This window comes from Thermobia domestica, chromosome 12 (assembly GCF_964235325.1).
Source record: "Thermobia domestica chromosome 12, izTheDome1.hap1.1, whole genome shotgun sequence".
NCBI lineage: Eukaryota > Metazoa > Arthropoda > Insecta > Zygentoma > Lepismatidae > Thermobia > Thermobia domestica.
Genome location: NC_137465.1, coordinates 180,833,321 through 180,848,043, shown reverse-complemented (window position 1 = coordinate 180,848,043; position 14,723 = coordinate 180,833,321).

The following is a 14,723-nucleotide window of genomic DNA, read 5'->3' as shown; positions in this document are numbered from 1 at the left end:
AGGAAATGGAAAGAGGAACTGAGGAGGAAGTTCCTCATGTAAATATTTAATAATAATAATAATAATAATAATAATAATAATAATAATAATAATAATAATAATATATTACTTTCCGTCTACGTTCGCTTATATATTCATTCCTTTTCGTTAAAGAACAACAAAAACAACTAAAACTACTATGTATGCATGGATGTAAATTCAACTCTAAACAGTCCGTCTCCTTTAGCCTAACTGGCATAATCGTGGGACCTAAAACTGAAAAAATTCATTTCATTTAACTCTAAAAAGTGCTTAGTTCTTTAAAATAAATAGATTTGGTGTTTTTTGTTTTGTTTTGTTTAACTCAATAAGGAAAATAGAATTGTGACTGTAATTTTAAACATTTTATAACACATTAAATGTTATTTGTGTTACTAGTTTGTTGGGCCTACCCTACATGTGGGATTACGCTTCGCCACTAATCACATTATAAGTAGTGTGTTCTGCATTCACACTTGTGAGGGTATCTACTGAAGGGTTAAAATGAATTTTGATCATATTTAGTACCTATCTCAAGATGAGGTTTCGTCACGGTACAAGATATTTATGAGCCATCTAGGCTGATCTGGCTCTACATCTCCCAATGCAGTACAGAAAAACTTCACCATAGTACAGATTGCAGTTCTCCTGCCATGCCAAGAGCAGTGCAGGAAAGCCACCTGTAGCCGGAATCTACGGATTTTCGTACTAAACATGCTTGATTTTTCTCTCCGTGTTCAAATATGCCTTTGAAATATTTTCCTTAAATTTCCGTGAGAAGAACGAGGATTTCAGCTAGTAATCTGCTGAATGTAATGTTCTATAAGTCTATATGTAACAATTGTTGAAGTTCATTCTTCACTGAACGTAAAATTTAAAAAAAAAAGTCTATTCCAAGCTTTAAAAAACGCAAAATAATTTACAATTGAATTAACACCTAATACCTACTAGGCCATGGTATTGTATCATCGCCACAATGAATTGAGCTTGACAAGCATGCTATTGAAATATACCCTAATATCTTACCGAATGAAATAAACCCACACACTCACAGACAGACGAAACACCCATATACAGTTTTTGACCTAAACTTTGACCTCTGAACTTTTGAACAATGACTATGTACTGCATGGAGTAGAAAGTAAGAGAAGAAAGAAGAAAGAATCTTTTGAATTACGGGTATACCAGCCACAATGAGCTATCGGATTATCAATCATACAGAAAATAGTGTCTGAAAAAATGATAATAATAAAAAGAAGTTGCAAGAAATAACTGCTGTCGTAAAGGTTAGAAAAGAGAGAAACATGGTCATAAACGACCAAAAAAAAAAAAAAAAAAATGAACGACCGGAAATGAAAAATTGATCTACGCAGTAAGATTAAATGTTCAGTATATATATATATATATAAAAACGGATTGAAGTAATGAGAAAAGTATTGAAGTGATATATTTTTTATTATTTTTTATGTTTCACGTGTTTAATCAACTTCTTTCTTTTTCTTGTTGAAAGTGAAGATTTGTTTACCGTCGGCGTTTTCAGTATTTCAGAACTAAACTAACCACTCTTCGACATTTAGTAACTAATACATAAAATATTAGGCTCTTTATTTCTTCCCCGATTAGGGTATTTTTGCATTAGTTCTCATTTTTAAAATGTAGATACAAGTTTTTAAATCCCTTGATGATAACAGCGAATAAAATTTCGGAAAAAATGAGAAAGAAACAGTTTAATATTTCTCGTGTCTAATCTGACAAGTCCCTGTTGATGTTGTATGGTTGTCCGTCCACCTTCACCGATGCTTTCCCAGAGTTTTCACCTTTTTTTTTTTTTCGCCCAGCAGCCTAATGCTGTCATTGTACAACTAAAGGGATAACTGCGGCACCGAAATACAAACTTTACGAAGAAATGAACAGAATCAGACGAAATGTCATAAAGGGTGATTATTTATGGAGAAAAACGAAGTTAAATTCTACACTATATGAGGTGGCGGATTGTTGCGGTATTAGGAATATAAGCAGTAGAGTATAATATGTCAGTGTTTCAACCGCACTGTGTGCTACTGTAATGGACAGAGACACAGAAACTAATAAGGGAGAGGTTGCATCTGAACTGAATGTCTTGAAATGGGGCAAAATTCTGGATATTATCCGATTTTATGTAATTTGTAGTCCACGGGAGAAATATGTCACTTCATTTCACAGTAGGATTGAACAACTTGTTCTTTAAAAGTGTGTTAAGACGTGTTTTGTCAATGTTTAGAAATGGATGGTTTGCGACCCCATGGTAACCCCAAAACCCCACAGCTGTGTGTGTTTGTTTCCTATTTAAACGTCTTTTGAGATTGTTATTAGGAATTAGTAATTCGTTTTTCGAAGTTGTTCCATCTAGTACGCAAACCCCACACATCTATGGTATCACTGTTTATTTCCCCTATATTTCGGTAACGAAGAGGTGTAGCGAGATGTGGTTTTCGATTATTTAGTATTTGTAACGTTCTTTGTAAGATTTCGTAGACATATGTTTCAAAATATTTAAAATTTCATAAATTAGGTACCCCATGGTACCCCCGAACCCCATTGGGGTACCTATCAAATTTTGCATAATAATACATTTTCAATTGTTGTTAAGCCTCAATAAGTACTTTTTCGAAATTCATCGTTGTTCTACCCGAAACCCAAAAGTCCATACCCGACCTACAAAGGTAGAAATACGAAATGAATAATGCCCTCTTTACTACATTTTACTTTATTTCCTTCACGGAGGCCGCGGTGGCTCAGTGGTAGAGCGTTCACCTCTGGTGCTTGGGGTCCCGGGTTCGATCCCAGCCCCCGCCAAGTGAACTTTGTGGTGGACAAACACCGTGTGTGAGGGTTTTCTCGGGATTCTCCCGTTTCCTCCCACTTTCTTCATTCAACCATTTCACTCATTACTCATCATCACCGTCTCCTTTAGCCTAACCGGCATAACCGTGGGACGTAAAACTGAAAGATTTTTTATTTCCTTCACACACTTTTTCATATGTTAGTTTTACTTTTGTTAAATCCCAGAGCATACTTTCTGTTCCTTGCCGCTTGATTTTTTATAATCGCACATGATAAGTCACTCCACAAACCACTTGTGCACCGGCATGCATTGTTTCGATAACGATATAGATACAGCATATTGAGCCATAATTTGGCAATGAATACTGATTTCGTACTTATTTATGGTTCGTTTTCTCTACTTTCCGTTCCTAGAAAATTTCGTTTGCATGCATTTTATATATATGTAGGCCTATATATTATATGAAAATCAGTGTGACCACCCAGCAAAAATATTTCGTTCTAATCTATGCAGAAAGAAATACTAGATCTGGGGAAAAGTACTAAAATTTTATATGGTTCCGTTGTGGTATGGTCCCTATTTATGACATTTTACGATATTAATATCTTATTAGAAGGTTTCCTGTGGAGGGGGGGAGTGACCCCATATTCTTGAAAGAACCCCTAACTTTAAATTTAAAAAAAATCGATACAAACAGTCCAGACCACTTACACCCTCAAAATTTTACTTTACACCACCAAACTACAAATCCTGGCGGGATCTCTAACCACTCCCAGAATTCCTTCTTATTGGAGGGGGTGCGCGGATGGCGCCTATGTCCCAACCACTGCTTAAAAAAAATAGGCAAAAAAGTTAGCAGGTACAGTGAAATTTTCACACATTGCCAAATTTTCATCAGATTCCTTTTTCTCTCCCAAATGTATTCATGAGAAAAGAAGAGGAGGAGAAAAGTACTAGATTTGTTGGTGAACGTACTAGAACACTAAATTATTATAAAAGATGATATATCTAGTACGAAAGTACGAGCAATGGTCACATTGATGAAACTTCCATAAATGTTAATATCCAGTCTCAGTCTCAGTCTCAGTCTTGTCTTCGCGGGTTTTGATTTGTTGAAGTGTCGGGCTATTGCCCCTGCCTTCCATTTCTTTTGTGTCTTCCTTGGCTTTGTTTTCTGACGTATATGTGGTGGTGGAGTCGCTACTGTCGCGCCCTCCTGTGTTTTTCCCTGTGGCTGGTTTGTTGGTTTACGATTCTCTCACGGGGGTCGTGGCATTCTGTGAAGTCTTCTTCGTGGGTTTGCACTTCCTATTGCTCTTATTGTGGGGTTGGTTGAGAGTTCTTTCTTTCTCCAGAATTTGGTGGATTGATGTCGTCTAACTTCCTCAAGCAACGGGAGGTCCAAGTCTTCGTGCAGTTGTGCTACTCGCGTGTCCCTGGAGTGGCCGGTTATGGTCCTAATCACCTTGTTTTGCAACACCTGCAGTGGACGTAGATGTGTTCTATACGTATGCTGCCAGGCATTGTGCCCGTATAGTAGTATCGGTCTAATGGACATCTTGTAGATGTGCCGCTTGATGTTTTGAGACAGGGACGCTGCGAGTAGCATTGGAAGTAGATAATATCCATCCCTTTCCTAATATAAAAATACACCTCAATTTCTAATCAAACTGTATGTATTTCGAATTGTGTAATTGTTAAGTGTTTGTACCTTTAACGCATAATTTGAGAATCATTTTGGTGTATAATATATATATATATTCTTTTCATCTTAAACAAGGAAAACTTTCTCTACACTAAGTTACTAGCAGTCAATTTTAATGAACTTTGATAAATCTGAAATAGCACCACCTCTTGTACTAACTAAGTTCTTGAAAGAGTAAATACTACTACTACTGTATACAATCTACTTACTAAATTTGTTTTTCTTTTTTTTAAAAAAAATATTTTTCTAATTAAGAAAAAGTCAATTTTCGACGCCAATCTCAATATCTTATTTTTTTTTAAAAAAAAGTGAAAAATATTGCATCGTCCGTCAAGATGGACTAATAATTATTAATTAGGTCTGACGTCATAGATGATGAAAGTCCGTTGGGAATTCGGATGAAAGAGAATCTCATCACCAGGGAACTGGTGCGTATATAATTTGTCAGGTAATTAAAAGAATAAGTAGGTAATCGATCTTCACAAGGAGAAGGAAAAGGATGATTTTTGAGTAAAATATACAATGAACGTATTCTGGTGATTTAGTACATATAAGAAGCAAGAGATTAGTCGTAGGTACTTTAATTTTCTTTGGGGCCGCGGTGCCTCAGTGGTAGAGCATTCACCTCTGATGCATGGGGTGACTGGTTCAAACCCTGCTGCCGCCAAGTAAACTTTATGGTGGACAAACACCGTGTGTGTGGGTTTCTTCTGGGCTCTCTCGTTTCCTCCCACTTTCTTCATTTCATCCATTTCTCATCAACACCGTCTCCTTTAGTCTAGCCAGCATAGCCGTGGGACGTAAACCTCAAAAATTTTATTTCATTTCATTTCATTTTAATTTTGTTTTTTTCTTTTCTAATTTGGGGCGACATAATTATTTACTTTCTCTTTTATGAAAAAAAAATGAAATGAAATCTTTGAGTTTTACGTCCCACGATTGTGCCGGTTAGGCTAAAGGAGACGGTGATGATGAGAAATGAATGAAATGGTGGTATGAAGAAAGTGGGAGGAAACGGGAGAACCCCGAGAAAACCCACGCACATGGTGTTTGTCCACCACAAAGTCCAGCTGTCGGGGGCTATGATCGAACCCGGGACCACAAGCACCAGAGGTGAACGCTCTACCACTGAGCCACCGCGGCCCCTTTCTCTTTTATGGATTTGAATCCCACGAGCCATGGTGTAATGCTAGAATTTATGATGGGTATGCAATCGACTGTTTTATAAACATATATACACTAAGAGAAAAACCGTATGTGGCGTACATAAAAACGTAGGTTACATGTGTAAATCCTTTAGTTTTTGGGCTTAATGTACAACTCTATGTAACATCCTCCACCAAACGTATAACTGAAAACGCGTGTTTTAAACGTACTTTCCGTACAAGTGTTCCGGATAAACGTAATTTCCGTACAAGTGTTCCGGATAAACGTAATTTCCGTACGAAAGAAAAAGTATATACATGGAGGGAGTATATATATGGGAATATATACATATACAGGGTGTCCAATATATAATGTAACCCGGAGTTTGGGATAGTAGAACTTTTGAACCTGAAGTGATACACGAATAATGGTTATACCAAAATGAAGCCTTGTTTATGCATATATTTTTATACTAGGAAGCAACGATTGAAGTAAGCTAGGAACCACACAGTGTTACCAGATGTAACCGAAGGTGTAAATCAATTTGTTTTGCAAAACATGTAAATTGACTCATAACTCATACGTATGGATGTTCTGTCGTTAATTTCAGTTTGTCTAGTTGGAGTGCCTTGGAAACTATGCAGCAGAGTCAATAATTTTTCATTTCCAACGATAACTAATCGGATGAGGCCTCTGTAAGGGGGAACTAGGGAAATCGTAGTTTTTATAAAGTAACACTCTGAATTGGCAACTTTGCTGATGTTTCAGTGTATCAAGAGATGTGTTAAGGATCTGTCTACATTATGCAATTCATGAAAACAATGAAATTCAAACTTTGAAATTATCATAATAAAATGTTTAATTACATACAACTGGACACACTTCTACTATCGGAAATGAGTTACCAGCTCTACAGCGGATGCTGGGAGTAACCCCTGTTTTGATTCAACCACTGTTTCACATGTTTCATCAGTTTGGGAGCAACTTTACGAAGATTAGAAGTGTTAATGTTCTCAATGGTACTGCGAATGTTTGTTTCCAGGTCTTGAATAGTTTGAAAATTGTTCTTGTATACCTCTTGCTTTAAATAGCCCCATATAAATGAATAGCAGTGTTGCCGGGTGCATTTAAGTAAAAATTTTGTCATGATAATTTCAAAGTTGGTTTTACATTGTTTTCAGGAATTGCATAATGTAGACAGATCCATAACACACCTTTTCATGCAGTGAAACATCAGCAGGGTTGCCAATTCATAGTGTTAATTTATAAAAAATATGATTTCCATAGTTCTCCTTACAGAGCTTCATCCGGTTAGTTAACGGTAGAAATGTAAAATTCTTTTTTCTGCTCCATAGTTTCCAAGCTACTCTAACTAAACAAACTGAAAATTAACGACAGAACATCCATACCTATGAGTTATGAGTCAATTTAAATGTGTTGCAAAAATTGGTTTACACCTTCCGTTACATCTGGCAACACTGTGTGGTTCCTAGTTTACTTCAATCGTTGCTTCCTAGTTTAAAAATATATGCATAAAGAAGGCTTCATTTTGGTATAATTATTATTTGTGTATCACTTGAGGTTCAAACGTTCTACTATACCACGCTCCGGGTTACATTGTATATCGGACACCATGTATATAGGCGGTAAGGATATCACATACAGATGAACGTATATAACATGTAGCAGACGTATGTAACATATTCATATGTATGTACAGTAACGTATTTAAGGGAGGCTTTCGGGAATAAGCCCCCCAGAATTTTTTTCATTATATTAAAGTAAATGAAATGTCCTGCACAATTTTCACATTTCGAGGAATAAAGTTAGCAAAGCCCCCTCCCGAAACAAAATCAGAATACACCACTGCGGATGTAATATACCCAAGATTGTTATATGTCTGTATTTATGCCGCTACATCCTGTTTTATTGAGCTTTCAAGCAGAGACTTAATTTCTAATTGTCGCACGACACGTGATGCCACCCGTACCGTATAGCTATGGAATATCCCGAAACTCGTTCTCGTTTACGACCCATTTTTAGGGGTGTATTCGTTCTCTTTTACGACGCCTATTTTGGGGTGTATTCGTTCTCTTTTACGGCCCTTTTTTTAACCCCTATATAATATAGCAGAGATTACGTCCATGCCACGCGTGTCGCCCAGCTAGTGCTCTCAACGGATCAGGTAAAGACCGACCCGACCCGACCCGATTGACCCGACCCATGATCCGATCCGATTGACCCGACCAGACAAACCGATCCAACAACCCGACCTGAGCTGACCTGATTGACCCGATCTTACAACCCGACCCGAGCTGACCCGACTGACCCGACCCGACAACCCGACCCGAGTAGCCTGATCCGACAACCCGACTGACCCGACCCGACAACCCGACCCGTTTGACAGCACTACGGTCACGAAACTGGGTGAACGCCAAAATGCACTCCCATTGGGAATTAAAACCGGACCACGTATACCGAAGTCTTACACGTTAACCACTAGCTAGATCAAGCGGGGGATTTGTATATGCATCTTAAAGAATATTTGGCACTTTTGAGGTTTTGTTATTTCTTTTTATAACTGATACCAATGTCCGATGTGGAAGAAATTTATTACTTTTTCTTGCTTTAGTTCTATGTGACGAAATTTTTCTTTAACGTCAATGTTCTCACCTGCTCGGAAGGCAATACCAAGAGTCTCTTGGCGGAGACAAAATGAAATCGTTTAACTACAATGGTAAGGGTTGAAGAAACGCGAGAACACCTGTGATTTTTTCCAACCCTTCAACTTTCATTACAAAATAGGTTCTTATGATTCCGGGACCCGCGCCACTTTGATTTTTCTTTCTCGGTAATTAAAACGCATTTTACAGTACGTATATATACTTGCAAGTAAGAAGATACAGAATATGAATTTTGTAATTTAAAATTTAAAAATATGTAAATATGTAAAAGTTGTAAGGGGTCTGTCCTGGTTCGTATTTTAGTAATCTTCAAAATAATTCAAAACGTTTTAACAATTTCTTAGCTGGTTTTTAATACTAAACCATGAGAAGCGTACATAATCAACTTTCTGCATATACAACAAGATGTCTACACCTTTATACATACATTTATTTTTTCGACAAGATGTCTACGTACATGTACATTTATTTACGACGTTGCTATAGTAACAACTCTCTTTTTAGTTGCTGATTACAAAAATAATGTCTCGAAATCTCTATGTATCTTTCTTTTCTTTATACACAATACTGCTCAAATAATTCGCCTCTGATCCCTTTCTGTAAATTGGCACAGATTGTTAATATTACATACAACGTTATCGTTGTAGATGTCGCTCGGACGGGACTTCCATAATAGTTCTACTATGAAGGAAAGAACCCTGGTTTAAATATTATGAAACATTTACCTCTTGAATAGCCCTCGTATATTTAATATCACCTTTAATACACATATTCTACTTTTCCACTTATATATAATATATTATAACATTACACATTTTTATATTTGTCAATATATCTCAATACTAATAACGACGAATTACAATTATCATGAATGAGGCTATTCAAAAATTAAACCTAACTGATAGTTTCCTTCTAGGGTACAAATTAACTATTCCTTCATATACAAACAACATTATTTACAAACAAAGACCTTCGTAATATTAAATATTAGCAGGGTCAGAAGGCAACAAAATTAGAACATATAAACACATTGAAGATTATCATTTAATACATTAATAAACTTTGAAAAATTAAGAGATTCGATATTCATTATTCTTATTCTTTCCATATAGTAAGGTGCATCTATTTTATATAAGTCTGTCATTATCTTCATACGTTTACATTAAAATTATGATCTTTGATTTTTAAATATCTATAATCTATTATATAAAAGAGAACGTACAAAATCCTTTGTTACCTCATCACGCTAATACGGCTGAACCAATTTCTTTTATTTTTGGGGGGTTATTAGGATTTGGACCCTAGATGGTTTTTATCATATCACTTTAATTTTTAATTACCAGTGTCTTGAGATAATTGACCATTCAAGTGTCCATAACGTACAAATCCTTTGTTAGTTATTCATCATAGGTAAAAATAAACGTATTTATATGCAACCCGCATGACCATGGAACTCGGCGGGTTAACATAAATGACAGGCGATATACAGCGGAAAATAGCTTGAATCTTCTGTTTAAAATTTTTTAAAAGATTTGCTTATTTTTACAGACACTTTTACAATATGCCAGCACCGGGATGACCGCAGCGAAGCGGGGCGGGTTAACATAAATGACAGGCGATATAATGTTAAGATTTACTGCAATCTTCTATGGTTTTTATCATATCACTTGAAAGCGAAAAAGTAAAAATTATCTAAGTAACAAAGTTTATTGCGTTCCGGGGTGACCGCAGCGAAGCGGGGTGAATGCTGCTAGTCTATTATATAAAAGAGAACGTACAAAATCCTTTGTTCCCTCATCACGCTAATACGGCTGAACCAATTTCTTTTATTTTTGGGGGGTTATTAGGATTTGGACCCTAGATGGTTTTTATCATATCACTTTAATTTTTAATTACCAGTGTCTTGAGATAATTGACCATCAAGTGATAATTGACCTTTGTTAGTTCATCATAGGTAAAAATAAACGTATTTATATGCAACCCGCATGACCCTGTAACTCGGCGGGTTAACATAAATGACAGGCGATATACAGCGGAAAATAGCTTGAATCTTCTGTTTAAAATTTTTTAAAAGATTTGCTTATTTTTACAGACACTTTTACAATATGCCAGCACCGGGATGACCGCAGCGAAGCGGGGCGGGTTAACATAAATGACAGGCGATATAATGTTAAGATTTACTGCAATCTTCTATGGTTTTTATCATATCACTTGAAAGCGAAAAAGTAAAAATTATCTAAGTAACAAAGTTTATTGCGTTCCGGGGTGACCGCAGCGAAGCGGGGTGAACGCTGCTAGTATTCATATAAGTAATTATGAGAGAACCTTGCAAATGAGATGAAACACAAACATCAAACATTTCCTCAATTAATGCTATAAAAGGAAATTGCAACAAAACTATAAGGAACAAATCAATAGTACTTTCAGTTAATTGCCATAAATTAATTTTATCACTTTCTTAACTGATCTTATAATTGCATATGTTTTCCACATAGATTTTAATAATAAATAGACTGAAGAACATATTAACCATAGACGTAAGCAAAGGTCAATTTAATACAAATCTGTCGGACGCCTTTTTGACAGTTCAAGTTATACGTTCGAAGGGTTCATTTAAGCAACATTGTATGGCACAATCTTGTGTACGTTCTTGTCTTTCATAGGATGATACCATATTTTGACTCCTATTTACAGAAATCCTGCCATCTGCAAATTGATTTTGTGAAGATCGACGATAATTATTACTTCTACTGAAATTCCGATTGTTATTTCTGAAAATCCTAGCTCCATTTCTATAATTAGGTTGCGTTTGATTTCCGGTACCATTATAACTACTCATTCTATTATCAAAACTACGAACATTAGAATCATTTTCAGGTTGTATATCTACATTACGAACAGAAGCATATTGTGTCTGATTACGTGCATATTTACCCTGACCTCTATCCTACATTTTATTGTTATTCTGAGTTGCAGACTGACTCTCATAACTCTGAATGAGCATAATAAAATGATTGAAGTTAATGCACTGTGCCGACATTAACAATTGTTGTAGTCTAAATGGCAATAAGATCCTAATGGAAGCTATAATTCGGGATTCCGGATGGTTTGGATTTAATGATCTTAACTCATGATATGTAGATACTACAAATTCAGTAATACTCCGGTGTAATTTTGGATTGTAATGCTTCGTTCGCAAAACGGTATCTCTATTCGCTACCATAAAATCGTTTTCATAATTTGATAGAAGAGCATTCTTAAAATCTGAATATGTATGAAGACTACCTCTAATAGCTTTAAACCATGTTAAGCAGGGTGGTAACAAGATGTGCGGTAATAATTTTAAAAACTGAGACTCATCTACACCCATGAGCTCACATTCATCCTGAAATTTTTCGGAAATTCCTAGCGGGTATATCTTCTGGCACGCCACTAAATTTTGTAAGCGACTTAACTTCGCTGAATCGCAACTGTTTACCTGTGTTCGTCTTCATACCTCTATTGGAGATGTGTTGGCGCCTGGATGTTTGCCTCACTCTTCCTTCTTTTTCACTACTTTCTGCACCACTCGAAGATCCATCAGATTCCAAAGTTGTTCTCAGGGGCCGCGGTGGCTCAGTGGTAGAGCGTTCACCTCTGGTGCTTGGGGTCCCGGGTTCGATCCCAGCCCCCGCCAAGTGAACTTTGTGGTGGACAAACACCGTGTGCGTGGGTTTTCTCGGGGTTCTCCCGTTTCCTCCCACTTTCTTCATTCCACCATTTCATTCATCACTCATCATCACCGTCTCCTTTAGCCTAACCGGCATAACCGTGGGACGTAAAACTTAAAGATTTCATTTCATTTTTCCAAAGTTGTTCTGGGAGGACGATCAGGTACTCAACCTGTGGCTGTAGGATGATTCGTGCATTCGTTATCCTGAAATGGAGTTCCGAGAATACATCTTTCCTTGATGAAATTTACTTCGTCTCGCAATAATTTAATATGATTTTCATGGGCATTAATCGTTGATTTTAGTACATCCACTGACTCTTGAATTTCCGTGTTCCTTTGTACTACTTTTTCCATTTTCTCATCGTACTTCTCGAATTTTTCCACTAGATGTTGGTTCATCTGATTTAATTGATGTTGAACACGGTCCCATCTGTCTTCATTGCATTGATTCAACTTCGCTATTTTTTCGTCAAAATCATTAGCTAACTGTATTATCTTCTGGTCCATTTTTTCTTCAAACTGTTGAATTTGCTCTGACTGGTTCCTAATTTGTTGGGCTAAATCATCACCTTTTCGTACTTGATCCTTAATTTGCTCAGACTGGTTTCTTATCTGTTCAGACTGGTTTCTTATCTGTTCGGACTGGTTTCTTGTTTGTTGGGCCCAGTCTTTTAAAATGTCAGTCAAATTTTCACTAGGAGTCAATTCAGGATACACACTCTGTTCACCAATCATATTATTACTTGTACTCATACCTATATTTCGATGAATTACTTTTCCACTTCTCAATATGGAAACACTAAGGTCGCGTTGAAAGCTTGCCGTTTTTACTATCCTTCAAAACGACACTTATACAGGGTGTCCGAGAAGTCCTTCCCTGATTACAGAAATTGATAACTCAGGCTAGAAATACGATAGAAATATGAAACTGGTGTTGAATTCTTTACAAACTATAAAAGTTTTGGTCACATCAGTACACTTCCACATGAGCACCCTTGGTAGCACGTAGCACATCTAGGCGATATTCAATTTCCATCCACACATTAGCCAACATCATTGGAGGGATCGATGCAACGACTGTGGTTATTCGTTGCTGCAGGGTTTCAAGATCTGGTACACGTGTTCGGTAGACCTCATCCTTGACATAACCCCATAAAAAGAAGTCTAATGGGGTTATGTCAGGAGAGCGTGGAGGCCAAGCTGTTGGTCCATCACGACCAATCCATTGGCCAGGAAATGTCCTATCGAGATAGGCACGGACGTCCAAACCCCAAAGAGGTGGTGCACCGTCTTGCTGAAAAACGACATCGGGACGATACTGAAGCAGCTGAGGAACAGCATACAGCTGCAACATATCCAGGTACACTGCAGATGTGATGGTATCCTCAGCGAAGAAGAATGGCCCGATAATTCGATCGTGCAATAACGCGCACCAAACATTCACCTTTGGACTGCCTCTGGTGAACTCCCTGACCTCCCTGGGGGGTTCTGAACCCCAAATGCGTACATTATGGCGACTCACTACTCCACTGACAAAGAATGTCGCTTCGTCGGAAAAGGCAATTCGTCTGAGATAACCATTATCGTCCTCAATACGTGATATTTCGACCGCAAAGTCATATCGACGTGTACCGTCGTCGGGCAACAAGACCTGAACGAGTTGTACTTTGTAAGCACGAAACAATAAACGTTTGTGCAAAATGTCATGGATAGAGCTTTTTGGCATCTGTAATTCATGTGAGGCCCTGCGCACCGATTTCTTAGGACTTCTCAGAAAAGACTGCCGCACAGCCTCCACCGTGTCTGCTGAGGTTCTTAGTCGACCAGACCTCGGAAGGTCAGCAACCGACCCTGTGTTCTTGAACTTCTCATACCAGGATTTAATGCTCTTGACATCAGGTGGAGTCCTCCCAAACGTTGTCTGGAACTGTCTCTGCACCGTGGTTGGTGATCGTGTCTCATGGTACCACAGGACACACTGTGCCTTCTCCTGGTAAGTTGGCATGGCTTCTTGGGCTTCTTACTTACGTACTACAAACCTAAAACAAACAAAATTGAGACTTGGTAAACAGAACAAACCTAACACACACAAAAACTTTTATAGTTTGTAAACAATTCAACACCAGCTTCACATTTCTATCTTATTTCTAGCCTGAGTTATAAATTTCTGTAATCAGGGAAAGACTTCTCAGACACCCTGTATAACTCCCGGTGGTGAGGCACCAATTTGTAAGGGGTCTGTCCTGGTTCGTATTTTAGTAATCTTCAAAGTAATTCAAAACCTTTTAACACTTTCTTAGCTGGTTTTTAATAGTAAACCATGAGAAGCGTACATAATCAACTTTCTGCATATACAACAAGATGTCCACACCTTTATACATACACTTATTTTTTCGACAAGATGTCTACGTGCATGTACATTTATTTACGACGTTGCTATAGTAACAACTCTCTTTTTAGTTACCGATTACAAAAATAATGTCTCGAAATCTCTATGTATCTTTCTTTTCTTTATACACAATACTGCTCAAATAATTCGCCTCTGATCCCTTTCTGTAAATTGGCAAAGATTATTAATATTACATACAACGTTATCGTTGTAAAGTATGATAACTAAGTATAAAGTACTAATTT